General features: G+C 43.8%; 1 protein-coding gene across 1 annotated transcript in view; it reads right to left on the bottom strand.

Annotated features, from left to right (window-relative positions):
• Positions 1–19469, bottom strand: part of LOC310781877 (fish-egg lectin-like) — an 880613-nt gene that overhangs the window by 733310 nt on the left and 127834 nt on the right. The gene's annotated exons all lie outside the window — the stretch shown is intronic.

The raw sequence follows: 19469 nt of genomic DNA, 5'->3' as shown, positions 1-19469 counted from the left end.
AGGTCACCGACCGCGACCGTCCCCCCCCATAATTCTATTCTTCCATTCTTATTCTTACTATGTTCTACTGTGGGTCAAACCAAAAATTGTCTTCGCATTTCTATGTTTTTGTCTGTTTTCTTTAAAGGCCCTCAAGGTCAAGGCCCTCCACAGCATGCCCTCATCTTGGATGTCCGAACAAGATGGAACAGCCTCTTCCTCATGGTAGAGCGCTTTATGGAGCAGTACCCTGTCATCCAGGCAGCTTCGATGGACCCACGATTGAGGAAGTCAATGGACAGAGACAGGTCAGGTGCAAATTATTAATTAAAAAAATAAGTCATAATTATTAACTCATTGAGTGCCAGCCACTTTTGGAGAACGGACGCTCCCAGTGCCAGAGTTTCAGAGCATTTTCAGTGATTTCTCGAGGCCCACAGAATATTGTGTGATATTACTTTGTAAACACTGAACACGCACAAAGAACGATGAGACTCTATTCTATCATCTGCAAAAAAAAGTTTATTGATCCCATTTTCCGTTCTTTAGTTATGAGCCGGAGAAGATAGCTTGATTCATCCAAAAATAGCAATTTTTTTCTAGAAGCTGAGATAATTGGCCTTTTGTGAAATTAATCATTTCAAGCACATCACTGACTCTGAAGCTAATCTTTTCTAATGTAGTCACACCTCAAAAATAATTTCCTTCAATAAAACAGTTTAGGCCAGGGAATTTTGTTTGGCAGAATAATATTTTTAGCTACAACCAGCAGCGCTGGCCCCTGCGTGCGCTGCTGGTTGCAGCTTCTTGCTGGTTTTGATTTGCTGCTGGTGGGTATCGGATATTCTGGCTTGCGTTTGTCAATCCTGTCCTGCTGCCTGGGTCTGTCTGGGTGTTGTGTGTGTGCTGCTCTGCGTGCCCCCCCCCCCCCCCCCCCGCCCCGCCTCGCCTCGCCTCAACTGCACACTCCTCCTCCTGTCTGTGGTGGCTCTCTGCTGAGTTTGCTGTGCGCACAGTGAAGGGTGCGGAACAGCCAGGCTTTTTTACAGCGTTCCGCGTGTGTTTGTCACCGGCAACGATGCTTCCAGTTGAGAATAATAACTCCACGGTGTGGATGTGCTGTCGTGCTGTCGCAACCGACACAGAGCGGCTCAATTGTGGGAGCAGATTGGCTGCTGCAGGCACAGCTGCAGTAACGTGCTTCAGCATATCGATGCATACGGATGCGATGCGATTTCCGTTTCCATAACGACTTCTTCTTTGTTTTTTCCTTGCCTTTCTGTTATGTGGAGAGCACTGTCGCCACCTAAGGGTTCTGTAAAATAGGTTATAGACCTCCAATAGCTACAATAGTTGTACCAGAGATGTATCAGGGATTGATCCACGTCCCACCGTCAAAAAACGCAATTGACGACAACCGTCGTCATTGGCACTCTACGTCAGTATTTGAATTGACGACAGCTGTCGTCATTGGCATTCAATGAGTTAAAATGGAATTAGACTGATTCTGAGACAAAGCACACATGCATATGTATGTATGTTGTACTTCTGGTTTCTTCTCAGACTGGAGAGAGTGTCAGATGATGACATCAGGAAGTGTGAGGACTTCATCGACACCATGGAGGTCCTGTACAAATCTACACTCTCTGTGTCTGCTGACAAGAGTGCCACTGCAGGGCAGATCCTCCCCATCCTGGACAAACTGAAGCTGAAGTTGAAGGTTGATTGATTTATTGATTGATTTTATTTATGGGAGACAACAAAATCCAATGGATAACATGTCAAAGTGTGAACGCTTATTTCCAACATGGTCCCTGCAGGTGAAGGACGATGATTCTGCCTTCAAGCGAGCCATCAAGGAGAAGATCTGGGAAGACCTTTCCCCACGTTACACGGTATATGTAGTTAGTTCATAATAATTTAGTTCAGACATTCAGTAGTGCACTGCCCATGATGCCACCACCTAACTATTATCAAATTTACAATGCATTGCCAACATTTTAAAAATGTTAAATCTTGTTAGGATGAAGCTAATCATGACCTCCAACGGTTCCTTGAGGAGGCTACTGCCCTGGATCCTCGATTTAAAGCCAAAGTTCAGGATGAGGCTGTTTGGACCCGCCTTGAGACTGAAGCTGTCACACTGACACGCAGAAACGAGGTTTGTGTCCATGATCATTAAGATTGAGTGGACTTATGTGTTCTATTCTATATACATACATTCATATTTTAATTTTCTATTATTTACTGTGCTTGATTTAAAGGGTGGAGTTGGAGATGTGGCACAGGAGGAGGAAGGAGAGGAAGCGCTCCAGCAGCCGGAGGAAGAGGAAGAGGACGAGTCTGCAGGAGCAGCAGCAGCAGCTTTTGTAAGATATGCATAGCACTGACAATTGTTCTATTGATAACATAAATAATGCTTGATGATGAATCATGACACTTTTTTCTATTTTTTTGGCTACCACTCCGAGAAGAAAACGAGACTTTCGGCACTTGGGGAGCTCTTTGAGGACGAAGACCAGGCCCTGCTGGAATCTGTGGTGGACACCAGTGGTCCCTCAGCTGAAGAAAAGGCCAAGAAGGAGGTACAGCTGTATCGCAGCTTTCCAGCAGTCCTGACCAGTGTGAATCCGATTCTGTGGTGGTGGGAGAAGAGGGACCAAATGCCAATGCTGGCCAACTTGGCAAATAAATATCTGTGTGTCCAGGCCTCTTCTACACCCTCAGAGAGGGTGTTTTCAACAGCGGGGGACACGGTCAGTGTCGAGCGGGCTCGGCTCTTACCTGACAAAGTGGACATGTTAATTTTTCTCAAAAAGAACTGCTAAGGTAGAGCAGTAGTACAGTGTTAAGTTAGTTGTAGTTCATTGCTACTAGTTCATTGCTAGAGTAGCTTGTTGTTGTTTTATACTTTAAGTTGTAAAATAAATACTCTAAAATACTTTAATTTATTTATTTATATTAGCTTGTTTTATACTTTAATTTGTAAAATAAATACAATACTTTTTTATTTATCTTTTACCCTGTCCTCCATTTTTCATTTGTTTTTCTAAGTAATACTCCCAGTCCCCACATTTTCTCAACCCCACTACCTTGCTGCGACAAGTAAACTCTTGGTTTGGGAGGGAAGAGGGAGGGAGGGAGGGGTTTTATTTTGTTGGGTGCTGCTAAACAAAAACAATTCTAAATAAAGAACAATGTTGAAATTGAGAAGTTTGGACTTATTTGTTTTACAACTGTACATTTTTGTTGCAAAAAAAATAAAAAATAAATTTTATTTAATTTTTTACTCAAAAAAGTATCGAAAAAGGTACCGTTTTTGATACCGTACCGAATTCCAGGTACCGGTACCGTACCAGTATCGATTCAAATGTGAACGGTACCCAACCCTAGCCGTAATGGGGATGGGGAACATAGATGCTCCCAGGCATCGAGCCTGTTGGACAAGATGGTCTCTTGTGGCCAAAGGAGCGGAACCCGTCATGAGCATATTGTTGGGCACCGGGACCTTTTGATCCGGTACCCTGCCGCATGGTCAGTTCCGTAGAAGCTGTGCATGCTGGGGAAAAACTTCTTACGCAAGCTCCGCCCACTGACGCACCGTGGGTGTGTTGTATTGAAGTAACCCCCCCCCCCCTCCCCCCTCCCTGCCGTGCGACTTTCGCAGGCTGGGGGGACTGCGGAGGTAACGTTCTCTCTCGAGACCGGCCGCACGTGGACCTGTCCGACAGTGCGGCCCCCAAGCGAGCTCCCGACCAGAAACGGGCCCTCGGTGCCATTGATGGTGGGCTGTCCTAGGAGCCTCTAGCCGAGGCCAGGCCGTAGCCATGGACCAAGGCGAGCCTTGATGATGGGTATGAGACCGTGGGCGAGCTCCCGACCGAACTCGGGCCTTGGGCACCGAGGACGGTGGGTCTAAAGCTACAAGCCGCAGGCTGGAACTGAGCCCAGCCTTGGTGAGCCAACCGGAGGGCTTGACCTGAGCGCTGCCAACCGAGGCCAGGCCGTGGCCATGGCCCAAGGTGCGCTGTGCCCCCTGCCAGGCTCCCTGCGCTTGCAGGGGGCACTCCAACAAGGGAGTGCGACCCATGGAGAGCTCCCAACCACCCCGGGCCTTGGGCACCAAGGGCGGTGGGCTTGTCCTTAGAGCTACAAGCCAAAGGCTGGCACTGAGCCCAGACCTTGGCGAGCTCTAACCCCTGCTGGACGCGTAGCGCCAGCAAGGGGCGGTAGGTCTATTGTAGCGGAGGTAGCTTGCGCTTAATGTACTTAGCACACAGATACTAACTGCACGGGTGCACGCCAGCTATCTGCAACAATACTATCATTCTGTGCTAAACAGTACTAATGCTATCTGCACGTATGCAAGGTAGCTTTCACACTCTTTTGAGAGCGGACCTTGGTCCGCTCTCAAGAGCTTAGCTGCGGCCCTGGGCATCGCCCCACAAACTGCTCCCTTGGAGGGCTCGCTCGTGAAGATAGCCCAGCAGCTGCAAGACCGAGGGTTCAAGGCGCCTGTGCAGTGTGCTCATGCCCAAGGCAGAACACGCACTTATCGTGCCGGTTCGTACTCGGCCAATGTAGTGATACACACGGCCCATCCCCTCGCTGACTTTCCCTGCTAGTAGCAAGAGAAGCCGGAAGCTAATCACTAATAGCAAGCTCCCGCGGGCCGCACCCTGTTAGCGGGAGTACCGTTTAAGCAAGCTAGCAGGCTAGCAAGAAGCACAGGCTAGACAGTAAGCAACCCGGAGGCTAGCGAACGTGCGCGTGCAATGGTAATGTAAGCGGCAATAGCCCAGCCCGAAGGGGAGGCAACAATACCCACAACCTGTTAACCCGCGAGAACAGGCGTGAACAAGCCACTAGCTAAGCTAGCGTAAGCACTGAGAGACAAGCGTGCGCTAACACAAGCCTGCGCACAAGCCGGTGCAGCGAGTCTCTACCCTGAGTAACACGGGGAAGCAAGCGTGACCGCAGGCAGAGGCCAGCGGCCCGCGAAGCTAGTCAATCTCAGAAGAAACTCCTCAGAGGGAGTTACAATCTAGTAGATGCTATTTGCACGAGGCAAGCAACACTTAGCAGACAAGCAAGCTGGCTAAGATGGCGTAAGAACTGAGAGAAGCGGCCAACAAAACTTTTAGCTAGCGTACTCGCTCAGCTAAATCTCAGAGTGCCCCCTTCGGGGCCGACACCAGTAAAATCTACACTACAAGCAGTATGTAGGTCCCAGCAACGCATGTGCAGCGTGCTCATGCCCTTAGGCAGTGCACACATTAATTTCTTTGTGCCGGTCGTAACCGGCCAGCGTAGCCTCACAGCTAACACAGCACCTAGCTGTTCTCCCCTCTCTCTGCTAACAGGAATAATGTGGTTACCGTGTAAGCTATAGCCTGCGACGGTAAGAAGCTGGAGTGCTACACAACACTAGATACTGGCTGCACGGGAGCAAGCTAGCTATCTAGCTAACTGAAGAGCATGGCTTCTAGCTACTACTCTCGCTTAACGCGCGCCCTACACAGAGGTAGCCGGCGCCTAAAGTACTTAGCACACAGACACTAACTGCACGTGTGCACGCTAGCTATCTGCCACAAAACTGGGTGCGTTACCCTGTCTGGGGACGCAGCCAGATAGCTGGAGTGCTACAAGCTAGTCCAAGGTAGCTGCACTGAGCAACTCGCTAACTATCTATCTAACGTTACTCCTGGAGTAACGTGCACGCTCTGACAATATAGCCGGCGCCTAAACAAGCACACGGACGCTAACCACATGGGTGCACGCTAGCTTATCCGCAAGAACCAGGCTAGCTAGCCTATTGTTCTAGTGCTACACTGTAAGCTAACAGCACGTATGCAACCTAGCCTAACAGTTTTGAGCGCGGATTTAAGTCAGCCCTCAAACGATAATGCTGCCCCAGCCGGGGGAGCGAAGCAAAGCTACACGGCAGCAGCAATAAACCACTACACGGCAGTAGCAGCACAACTACACGGCGGTAGCAATAAACAGTTAACTGAGGAAGATACTCTTAGCTTTTAGATGACTTGTTCCAACGCCGCCGGTGGAGAGAACAGGATCGGGTCCCCGAAGCCTGCTTTTACCCCGTTCCACGCAAACCTCTTAAGGTGGGCAATAAGAAGGAACGAGCCTAGTATCTAAAGCTATGTAAGAGAGCTAACTCAGAGTTAACCGCGGAGCTTTCGAAAACACGTCTTCTCAGTGGCTGGAAGAAAACGTAAGTGATTATCCCTGGGCTGACAGGACGTGACGTAGTCACGTGGATCCGTGTCAGCCCCAGGGGGGCACCACGCCACCTGCGGGTGGGTGGTCGGTTTTAATGAAAAGTAATTTTGGAGCAAAATGACAGTCTTCCATAGGGCTGTGTATGCAGCGTTGTAGGCACTAGTGAGAGCTTGAGTTCGAAACGAAGTAAAACAGAAGAAAACAAACCATGTGTGGCCAGACTGCAATATCAGGGGGGATTATATTAGGTGGAGTTGAGCCTCACAAAGAGAGTCACAAAACGGGTAAGAAAGGTCTGGATGAAACATCAAAGCTCAAACTGGATCCAGATTGTTATGCAGCACTCAAGGTGACTCAAAACACACCAACAAATTACTCAAACAAAAATGTCCGCTCCCCCACCCAAATCCCCTCTAAAAGCAGAAAAGGCCCACACAGGCTTTAGGCCCGGTCAGTGAGTTTACTAAAAACACATTAAAATCTATAGAGTCTGGGAAAGACAGTGGCAGCTCCTCAAATGTTGGTTGTTTGGAGCTTATGGTATAAAACTGGAACACATGCAGAAACCCTCTCCCAGCCAGGCACATAGGCGATTGGGATCTTCTGTGCTGTTGCTTGTACTCAAGCTCACTCTCCGCTCTATTCCCTCACCAAACAAATGGCGGCTCCAATCAACCTCCAATCAACACCTCTGCTAGGTGTGTCAGGGTGAAAGGCCCAGGTAAGGTTTCCTAATTCCACCCCTATTTATAGACTTGGTCTGGGTCCTAGTGCTCGGCCACTATTAACCTCCCTTCCACTTCTGTAAATTTAGTCTAGTTATGACGAACTCTGGAACAGACTATATTAGAGAATAGGGGTAGAACTAGACAAGCATCTGCTTCCTCCGAATCCTTTTCGGACACAACCTTTTTTTTTCTTTTTTTGGGTGTGGGGGGGGGGGGGGGGTCTGTTTTCATTTCTTATTTTATTTTATAATCAGTATATATGTGTACATGTATATTTCCTTTTTTAACGTTCGAAATACATTTTCATTCATTCATTCATTCATTCATTCATTCATTCATGTAAACTTCCAGAATGTAAATAAGATATTATTTGAATCAGTGCATAGCCATGAACCATATTAATAATTGTAACAGATTCAATAAATGTATATCAAAACAAAATTACTATAATTTAAATATTTGAATCACAGCTATTGAAATCAGAGTCTTTATTTGTAACAGATTCAGTGTAAGTACCCTGCTAGTTTGAAAACCTTAATTGCCTGTTAAGGTCCATGGCATTGATTTCGAAATTCACTACGAATTAATGAATTAATCAATCATGAATAAAAAAACTTATCATAGATAGCTTCAGCCCTCATTATGTGTACCATCATTTCATACTTACCCAGAATCTTTACCCCTAAAATGCCAGTGTACAGTAGAGTTAAAAGGAGGGTGATAGGAGACATTTAGAATTTCCGCCCTGTGGAAGCTGTCTTGCAATGATTCAAACAACAACAACAACAAACAGCCCAACACATGATACATTTCTGTTATACTCAAGATGTTACCTAACCATCAGAAATGGAATGAAGGTCACATCAGATTCCAAGCAGGCGTGACACACCCTTTTGTGTGAACTGACCCAAAACATTTAGGTGTATGGGACAAAGAGTTTGGGTGCATGGGACAGAATGCCTTACAATGGATCTACATTTTAAATGGGCATCTCATTATTGAGCTATTTTTCATTACATCTCCACCTTCTGTGCACCTCTCCTTAGTCCATCATCTGCCTGCCCACCAGGCTCACCCCCAACTATCCATTCCCATAGTATTATTATGTACCTCTATGTTATCAGTCAGTGTTTGCCAGTTGGTCCCAATGGATTTGATGTGATTATCTGTGAGTCTGTACCTGTTTCTCACACTTTCCTTCCCTGTTTTGTTGTTTCTGTAACTCTAATTTGTTGCTTTTTGCTTATAAAGACTTCTTTAACTAGTCCTGCATCTGCCTTGTGTGTTCTCTGTCACTTGGAATGATGTGCAGCTGTGGATCTTCAGCACCATGGACAGCAACAGATTCAGAGCTCAAAGCAGTCATGCATGTGACAACTATAAATTCAACATAACATGACCTCAGAGACTTTCATGTTGGTTGATGGCTGCATTGTACTAAAGATTTTCATCACAACGTCAAAGCAAATGCACACATAGCTACAGCAAAGATGGTGGATTTCAAGCAAGATAGCCCAACTTCAACTCATGTCATGCCATTTGGTTGCTCTGGAAAGTTGGGGGGAAATCTGGTGACTTGGTGCAGTCAAAACAACCTGGTGTTAAATGCTCAAAAAACTATGGAGATGATTGTGGAATACAAGAAGCACAAAGCCCCACCTTCCCCCATCACCCTGGGTGACTCCCCAGTCAACACTGCGGAGTCCTTCCGCTTCCTGGGGACCATCATCAGCCAGGACCTAAAATGGGAGCTGAATATCAGAGCTCTCACCAAGAAGGCACAGCAGAGGATGTACTTTGTGCGGCAACTGAAGAAATCCAAAGTGCCAAAGGCCACGATGGTGCACTTCTACTCCTCCATCGTTGAGTCCATCCTCACCTCCTCCATCACCGTCTGGTATACTGCTGCCACTCAAAAAGACATCAACAGACCTCAGCGCATCATCCGCTGCGCTGAGAGGATAATCGGATGCAACCTGCCATCCCTCCAGGACCTGCCAGGACACTGAAGCGGTCTCGCAAGATCATGGCTCACCCCTCTCACCCTGGGCACAAACTCTTTAAGACACTCCCCCACGGCAAGAGACTGAGGTCTGCCAAGACCAGAACCACCCGCCACAAGACCAGCTTCTTCCCAACCGCAATCAGCCTCACCAACAGGGCCCGGAAACCCCTTCCGCCACGGGCCTCACCAACAACCCCCCCCCCCCCACACACACACACACACACACACAAACTCACTACCTCCTCCTAAACTCAACTGAACTCCCCCCCCCCATAAAACTGGAACTCATACTGTATCTAATTTAATGCCTGTCTAACTGGGACTGGTAAATTGATATAAATTCCCTGCACATTAATGCCTATTTAACTCTGACTGTAAATTCATGTACATCCACTGCCGACTTAACGTATGTTTTACTCAGTCTGTAAATCTCATGTAAATCCAACTTAGATTCATATTTATCATCCACAGAACACTTCACCACTCATGTATATATTGTATATATTGACTCGATTTGATTCAATTTGATTGCACTTGCAACTTTGCGATTGCCGTTAGTTATCTTCCTACTTCTTATCCCTGTATATTGATGTCACCGCTACGCTGCATACAGACACTAAGACAAATTACTCGTATGTAACTTGCATACTGTGGCAATAAAAGTGATTCTGAATCTGATTCTGATTATGAAAATGAATGAAATGTCAATGGGGTCACGTTCATGTATGTACAAGCTGACTGAAGCTCACTGAAATATACTTTCTGTGCATTGTGGATTAAATTTTAGCGAGCCTCCGGTCAGCTTGGACCTATGCAGGACCGTGACCCCTTTGACCTTAGCTTTGGAGTTAGAGTAAAAACAAGGGCCTATGAAATTACTCTGAATATCGATTTGATCGTTTTAGAAATAATTTGCAATCCCCAATCTTTCCAAGTAGCCTACCCCCTGCAAGCTGTTCAAGTACCCTAGGGCAGTGGTTCTCAACTGGTGTAGCCTCAGGACCCACTATTTTCCTTGTCATGAAGTCGCGACCCAAATTTCAGATTTTTTTTTAAACCACTCAAATTTATTGCACAAAAAATTGCGCATTAATTTAATACACAATGCCTTCATGCACTGTTATAAACCTCAAATGAACAAAAAAGTGCAACAGAAGTGCAACTAGGGCTAAAATCCAATAGAAATAAGGCAGACTTGAATTACAGGCCTATATGTTTTTAAATTTAAACAAGTCAAACTGGTCATGCTCAGAAAGTCTTATTTGAACTGTATGAAATATTAATTAAAAGGCAGACTTATCTTGAATTACATACCTATATGTTTTTAAACAAGTTAATAATAATAATAATAATAATAATAATAATAATAATAATAAAACAAGTTAACCTGGTCATGCTAATCCAGTTTCAATAGTCTGAATTTAACTCATATGAAATAAAAAGGCAGACTTTTCTTGAATCACAGGCAGGCTATATGCTTTTTAGTTAAACTGGTCATAACTTTTAATTAAACTGGGGCCATGCTAATCCAGTTTCAATCATCTGAATTGAACTAAAATGAAATATGAAATGAAAAGGCAGACTTCTCTTGAATTACAGGCAGAATATGCTTCAACTTGTTAAACAAGTAAAAGTGGTCAGGCTAATCCAGTTTCAATAATCTGAATTCACTGCAGCAACCTTGTGGCGGGGAACAGTATAGCACAAACAAACATTTTCACAGATAAGCTGTGCATTTCTCACAATTCCACTATTCTGCATGGGTGTCCAAAGCGGCCTTCCCTCACAACACTGTTTTTGCTATCAGTTTATCCCATAGAGATGAGAGCATTGCTGTGAATGCTTCAATTATTCTGTGTTTAAACATAATGGACCTGATACAACATCATGTCTTAAAAATATTCTGTTATTTATTAATTTGGTAAGTACTCAATTAAGGACATTCAACTAATTCCATTCACTGGATTATTACTATGATAATATTTGGTTGGGTGTTGTATAACATGCTGTTCTTGATGTGCAATTCACCATCTATCCAAAAGGGGTGCCATACCGACAAACACCTGGCAAGTGAATTCCTTTAGTTAGCTTAATTGTCAAGCAGCTACAACTGGCTACATCCTTTTGCCACCAACATTGTCTATCTAAGATTCAGAATCAAAGATGCCAAAGCAAAGACAAAATGGGTGAGTTCAATTTTCCTAATACTGACATGATTTCTTAGGTGCTTGTCTTTGATCCTTGTTTAAAGTTGGTCTTCTTAGTTTATTAAAGTGGGAATAGTGTCTAGGGCTAATTCCCTCATGAGGTCGACCTAAAAGTAGCTAGCACGTGGAAAATGCACTTAATTGTGACTTCTTTTTCTTTTTCTTGACAAATTCACATCTAGACTTGTCTTCACTACATTTGAAAAGGTAAGTTCTATACTGTAGTCTACTTCACTTGCAGTAAGAAAGGCTAATAGTTTTTGTCTTTTCACAATAACATTACACCTTAAGCTTATAAAATGTTTTTATGTAAGATATACAGTAAAACACGTGTTAACCATTTATCAAAATGTGCTTTTGCCTTGACAGTCCAGAAAGAAAAACGTCTGTATGGAGGATATTTCTGAAAATATCAAAAAACTCACAGAATATGGGCATACATTTGCAGAAGATACCTTTTTGTGTGAACTAGGGGTGCACCGATCGGCACGCAATCTGTATCGGCCGATTTGGACCTCAAATATGTGATCTGCTGTTTCCGATATTCCTTTAATGTTGCCGATCGCATAGCCGATCATGCTGCACGTGAGAAACATGAGGCAGCCCATTTTCATGTCTTCAATGTCTATCGTTTAACTTTCATATTTGTGCTCTAACGTTTATATCATTGTGTTGCAAAGCACACGCTTTGCTTTCTCAGTGTACTCACCTCCATGCACACACCGCACCAGACTGTCAACACACCCCTTGCGTCTTTGAATCACACAAATCAGCTGGTGATTAGAGCAGACTCAGCAGAGAGAAGTTACCTCCAGTCCTCCCGCCTACCGAGGCATTTGCATGCTGTTAAGTCCGTGTGTATTAAAGTCCCAGATTGACATGGTGGTACTGTGGTAGTCGGGGTAGTGCACGCGCACACACAGACAATTTCCACGCAAGCATTGATGTTCCCGCGGGCACTTTGAAGGAAGCGAAAGTGTGCGGCTGAGTATGTGGATGTGCGCTCCGTTCAGACGGACTTTCTTCCTTTCTTTGGACAGTTGAACATGTTCTAATCCCCTTCTTCCATGTGTGCGTATATGACCAACCAGTAAGTCATTATTATGTTAATATTCCTGTATTGCATTCCCTTTTGGTTTTAGATCGATCTACCTGCAATCATTGCAATAACGTTTGTTTAGGCGTGCACTTGCGGTTTGATTGTCTGTTGCGCTAATTAATGCCACTACTCAGATGGAGTTTAGCTCGTGTGTAGCTTGTGATTCTGTTGTTTCTCCCGTCATGTAACCCTGTCACCATTATGTAGATCGCACTCATAGTGCTGCTAATTATAACACTGTAACTCGGCCTCGATGGGCGGGTCGTTTTGATGTTCGTTCGATGCGGATCCCAATGTATGACGGTTATTGTGCATAACCCCGGTTCTATGAGTGGGAGCTCTTTGGCTTTAGTCATGGTTCAAGACTGGCGTTTAAGAGTAACTGACTTACATTTTACCTAATTATCATTTATATATTATTAGTTGTTAATTATCACTATAATTGGCCTATATAACAGCAAGCTTGGTTACTGACCTGTTTGTATATTTTATTGCCTCCTTTTTCCAGACCACACACAATCCTACTATTCCTGTCATAATGCTGTAAAGAGCCTATACTGCTGTACTGTACTGAAGAGAACTGACAACTAAACGGTTGTACGGCAACCATTTTAGGGCATCCTCGTCAGTCAGAGAATAGGCTATCGTTCCTCAGTCTAAAGCGTTGTCAGTTGTCATGTCTCCTATAGTAAACCGTCGAGTGTGCTCTGAAACACCTTCAGTCCTCACACGAAAACGCTGTCATTCCTCCTGCCTCACTAAAAACGTTGTCGATCCTCCTGCAGACTAGTTGTCAGACATCACTCAAACTAGCTGTCAGGCATCACTCCTCATGTCTCACACAAAAACGTTGTCGATCCTCCTGCAGACTAGTTGTCAGACATCACTCAAACTAGCTGTCAGGCATCACGCCTCACACAAAAACGTTGTCGATCGTCCTGCAGACTAGTTGTCAGACATCACTCAAACTAGCTGTCAGGCATCACTCCTCACGTCTCACACAAAAACGTTGTCGATCGTCCTGCAGACTAGTTGTCAGACATCACTCAAACTAGCTGTCAGGCATCACACCTCACGTCTCACACAAAAACGTTGTCGATCGTCCTGCAGACTAGTTGTCAAGCATCACTCAAACTAGCTGTCAGGCATCACATGAAAACGCTGTCATTCGTTGTTTTTGGTTGTTCTTCCGTGTGGGGAAAGAATGCCTGTGAAGTTACCAACAATTTTTTACAACTTCACTTCCGGTTGAATGCTTTTGCCTTTCAAAATAAAAGCACGCGTTTTTTTATATTTACAATAGATTAAAGTAGTAAGACCCAATAGAATTAACATAGTAACACTAAGAGGAACATCTAGTTTAATTGACAATAGACTATATATATTTAGATATATATATTTATATTTCTTGAAATTCTTTCAACACAAAGACCGGAAGGCTAAATTTGGACACATGTAAATTAAACATAAAAAGTTAAATGGCTTTAAGGTAGATTCCTAGGATACTTCTTTATTGAATGGGAAAGCTTATTTAATTATTTAATGGTAAACTGTTGTTCCATCAGGCATAAGATATCCAAACAATGTAGGGTGTGTGCAGAAAACATTTGACTTCTCCAATAGCCTTGGTTATGGCCTCTTGGAAGACATATATATATGACATATATATATGAATCTATGGGTAGGATAGATTACTACTTTAATCTATTGTAAATATAAAAAAAACACGTGCTTTTATTTTGAAAGGCAAAAGCATTCAACCGGAAGTGAAGTTGTAAAAAATTGTTGCTAACTCCACAGGCATTCTTTCCCCACACGGAAGAACAACCAAAAACAACGAATGACAGCGTTTTCATGTGATGCCTGACAGCTAGTTTGAATGATGCTTGACAACTAGTCTGCAGGACGATCGACAACGTTTTTGTGTGAGACGTGAGGAGTGATGCCTGACAGCTAGTTTGAATGATGTCTGACAACTAGTCTGCAGGAGGATCCACAACGTTTTTGTGTGAGACGTGAGGAGTGATGCCTGACAGCTAGTTTGAGTGATGTCTGACAACTAGTCTGCAGGACGATCGACAACGTTTTTGTGTGAGGCGTGATGCCTGACAGCTAGTTTGAGTGATGTCTGACAACTAGTCTGCAGGAGGATCCACAACGTTTTTGTGTGAGACGTGAGGAGTGATGCCTGACAGCTAGTTTGAGTGATGTCTGACAGCTAGTCTGCAGGAGGATCGACAACGTTTTTAGTGAGGCAGGAGGAATGACAGCGTTTTCGTGTGAGGACTGAAGGTGTTTCAGAGCACACTCAACGGTTTACTATAGGAGACATGACAACTGACAACGCTTTAGACTGAGGAACGATAGCCTATACTCTGACTGACGAGGATGCCCTAAAATGGTTGCCGTACGGTTGAACTCCCATCTGTCTCCTGCCTCGTGTTTTTACGGACACCCCAGGGCGTATATATATATATATCGGTGATCGGTAATCGGTGATCGGTTGGGCAGATATTTCTCATAGGTGATCGGCAATCGGTGATCGGTGGCAAAAAAACGTGATCGGTGCACCCCTAGTGTAACCTATGCACAGCTCTATGTGTAGCAAACACTAAGGACAATAGGTATCGCTTGAAAAGGGCATACAGAAATATCAAGGTATGTCAATTCTATCTATCTATCTATCTATCTATCGATCTATTTATCAATGGTATCTTTGTATTTTATTAATGTTTTATTATACCATGTCTAACATTCTGCAATATCAATGTCCAACTGGCTATTGTTATTGTTGTATCTTCTGTGATATATTAATATGCTGGCTGTTGTTGCATGTGTAAAAGTAAATATTAAATATAATTGCATGTTCATATTATCCAAAAGGAGGAAGATGGCAAGCCGAAAGAGGAAAAAGAGAACGATTCTGTGGGAGATGATCCAGAGATGGAGGCCACACAAGTTGAAGATTTTCCAGAGGAAGAATGCAGTGAACATGCAGAGAAGGACGTAGTCCAAGAAGAGGGAAATTAACCAGAGATGGCGGCCGCACAAAAGGAAGAAGAGAAACAATATATTCCAGAAGAGGAAGAGGACAGCTGGATTGACAGTGAAGATGATGTGAATCATAGCAATGAAGAGGAATTCTTCATGCGGACTCTTCCTGCACCACATTCTTTTTTTTTCATTCCTCGCAGTGACTGGACCAATTTAAGGAAACAACAAAAAAAGGGCCACTTCAAGGGACTGCAGTGGACCAACATAATCTCGAAAAGGATTCGCAAAATCCACCCATATTGCAGCTTTGCATTTAGAGGACACAGGGTGAAAGCCCATGGGTCCACAAGGAGTGCACCTCTTTTTAAATGCTCAGGCTACTGCATGTTCAGTGACTGCCCAGTGGTAGTCAATGTCGTTGTGCACAGTGAGGAAACGCTTAAAGCACATGTGTCGTTCATCGGCGAGATGATAGTCCACAGTAAAACTGAACTGCAAAGGCGACCTGTCCGAGCAGACAATAAACAATTAATCTCCCACCAACTCCAAACCACACTTCCAAGGGCACTCTATCTCTCCAACATGGAAAAACTTGAGGAATCTGTCATCGAATCAGGCTCGAGAGATGAAGCACCATCTCCAGGTGTTCTCAAATCCATTTCCTGTAGAGAACGGCAGAAGAACAGGAAACATCCAAATGAAACTCTCAGTCTCCAGATGATGCTGGATGAAAGAACAGATGAACCTGATGAAGTTCATCCAAAGGGTGTGATGCTTTGGTCCAAGCTTAGCATCGACATCTTCCATCAGCGAGCCAAAGAAGACATTGTATACCTAGACGCAACAGGAAGTATTCTGAAAAAGTCAAAAGACAGCACAGGTCCTTTTTATGTCTATGAGCTGGTGGTCAGAAACCCAAACAAGGGTTCCTCACCCTTTCCTGTCGCAACTTATGTCACCTGTGACCACACAACTTCATCTGTTCTTTACTTTCTTAGTTATTTTCAGTCAGATCACATAAAACTATATGGACACAGAAACAACAGACCACTCATGTTGATCTGTGATTGCTCCATGGTCCTCATGCAGGCCATATCAATGGCGTTCTGCCAAACAAACCTAACTGCCTTGCTCCACAGTTATTACCACATCTTAACAGGGAACGGCACTTCAGAAGACTTCAGTCACCCAATCCTCCACCGCTGTCTCAGTCAGATAATGAAGAATGCAAAGACCTTGTGCAAAAAGCAGTACGTGAAACATTTTTTTACATAATGTAAATGTCCATATTAATGGCAATGAAGTGTTTGATTTGTGACTTGTATTTCTCTCTCAGTGCCCCCAATAACTACAAGCTGGCCATGCATGTGTTTGGGCTGTTGACGTCAGCAAGTTCCCTTGGTGAGTTAGATGAAATGCTCCTGAGCTGCACTGTCATCTTCTCAAGCCCACGGAGCTCAGAAATTGTTGAGAAGCACTTCCACAACATCCAGGCTATGCTGACAACCATTGGGGACTCAACTGTTGATGACAGCAGCATTGTCTCTGAGGACCTTGAGGTATACACAAAATACAGTAATTGCTTGAAATAAATAATGTTGTTAACTGGGTTTGAAAATCACAAATACAGCCTACAAATTGTTTTTTTAGGACACCTTGAGTGCAACACCTTTTCAAGAAAGGTTAATGGATGTGATAGGAAGCGCACCCCTAGACACCGAAGGGGACCCTAATGTCTACTACTCTGAGACATTCATCTCCTCGTTGGCTGCTTACTTCTTGCCTCAAGCAGCACTTTGGACAAGCATGATGCTGGGTCGGTTACACTTTCATTTTTCATATAATAATGCATGTAAATGTATGTAAAATATGTATGGTTAGAAAACAATTGTAGCACTAATGTGCACCAAAATATGTTTGTCAGATATCCTTAATACTATTGCCCCACTCACAGGTAGGGAAGGACTAACAATGGCCACGTCGGTCAGTTGGCCCATCCAATACGATAATCCAAGGCAACACATCTCAAAATGTTTTTGTTCAATTGACATGAAATTAGGTGAGATTGGAGACATTGCCAATTGGAGTGGCCTCACAACATTTCCTCTAGTGTCAACATTAGGAGATAATTGAAAACTATTTTTTTAAACATATGAGGAATGCATAGTGGATTGCCATTCGCCTATTTCCCTTCAAACCCAATTCACCCATTTTTGGTCGAAAAGGCAGGAAGTAACGCAGGCGCAGGCAAGAAACTAATTTGGGTTTCCTACTTTCATTCCAATGTAGGTGTTCCATGGCCGGGGCCCTAATTAGCGACCCTGTTCTTATTATTAGTGGCCGGGCCAGCAAAGCGGCAGGGACACTTCTTGTATTTGCTTGTATTATTATTCTTCTCCCGGGAAGTAGAACTTCCCATGCATGAATATAAACGAAACTTTGCACAAAGGTCCAATCCCATTCCAAACGTCTTTGACGGAAATTTGGCGCCAATAGTCCTAATGGTAGGATGAGGGGTTATGGCTCTGACCTTTGCACTTAGATCTTTATTCATTTGATGTGGTGGGTGGGCGCCCAAACATGTCAATTCACCATACCCCCTCCCCTCCAACATTCAATCCAGGTTCTACCACAGGTTGTCACCCTAATAATAAAGGTAGGCTGGTTAAAATAGCACTACAGCGACGTCTAAAGTTTCAAACTTTGATAATTCATAAAAAAACAGGCGTACGTGCTACAGCTTTGCAACTTTCACCGAAATGTGGCCCCCAAATGAGGAGAAACTTTTGTACAATTATAAAGTCTAAAGACCGTGAAACTGCAAAAACTGTCAAACTAATTAAACCCTACACCTCCCACATTTCTTTTTCAAACGACACCAAAATTCAGCATCTGCATTGTTAGACTGTCCTACACAAAAGTATCAAATAGATTTTCGATTGATCTAAAATTGAGCCCACAGTGCATCAAAACGTTGAATTCAGCCCCCATGTATAGCCTAAAGAGCATCTTAATTGCGCTAATTAGCGAGGGCAATTAGGTTGTATTTGTGTTGTCATCAGTCACTCGAGCAATTGTGATGCCATCAGTGATGTTACTTTAGCAATTGTGATGTCATCAGTGATGACATCACATTGCTGTGGCCTGACCCAGCAATGGGTCTGTGCCCGGCCACGACTCATTGCTGCGCAGCAGCTATAATTCCACAGTAATTGTTCTGAATGCTTAGTTACAAGCTGACTTCTCGAAGGACCATTTATTACGAAAGCTTAATTCCAGGCTGGCTTCTCTTATTTATAATCGCGAAGTGTACATCTGTCAGAATGCAATACTGAGTTCCCCCAAGACTTGATAGAAGTAATAATTATTGACAGAGTGGATCAATTTACTGCACTTTATTGCAGTATGAATGAGTTTGTTTGTGGTATGCGATGTGTGTGTGTGGTCCTGAAAATACAAAAGACAGAAAACAGGAACCATCAATAGCAAACTCAACTAATCACAAAAATGCAATAGCATTCAATAGTTGCTAATATATACCAAAGCCTCTGTATTATAACATAAATGTAAATGAGCTTGACATTAGTTAAACTCGCATTAGACTTTGACATAATAACATAAACTAGATGGTCTACATTTCCTAACGAAAATGTAATTGTGCTTGCTGTCCTCGCCATGCACCGCCTGGCTTCCAAAGTCCCTGCCCATGGACCTAGGGGGACTAAGTAGTTATGGGGGTGCCTATGTGAGTAAAAGGACTTTGGAGTAGAAGTACTTGGTAGGTGGGGAAGTCAGACTGGTTGTAGCCTACTAGAGAGACACAAAAGGCTAGCCCAATCTCTGCAATCTAAAACTACATTACCTGCAAACTACAGCATCAATAATTACCATGTATTGTAAATGTCTCCAACTGTCTCAAGGAAAATAGGACATGATAACCTCCAGAGAAGTAGTATTCCTTGTAGTGTCATTCATGTTTATGGTTGCGACAACAACTGTTTACAAAACTAGCAGGCTTACCAGAGCTGCAAACACACAAGTGAAAAGCTATCAATGGCTGCATCTAATCAGCCAGTAACTAATGTAGGCTATGTTCCATTATGTTAGTGTAAGAAGTCAAATGTACTGATAATAGTCCCTGGTCACCAAAGTAATGTTACCCTTTTAGTTTTGTTACAGAGTTGCTGATCGGTTGTCATGTGTCCAGTCAGCCAGAG

Source organism: Poromitra crassiceps (assembly GCF_964638095.1).
Source record: "Poromitra crassiceps genome assembly, chromosome: 9".
Taxonomy (NCBI): domain Eukaryota; kingdom Metazoa; phylum Chordata; class Actinopteri; order Beryciformes; family Melamphaidae; genus Poromitra; species Poromitra crassiceps.
This window is presented reverse-complemented; position numbering and strand designations above follow the sequence as displayed.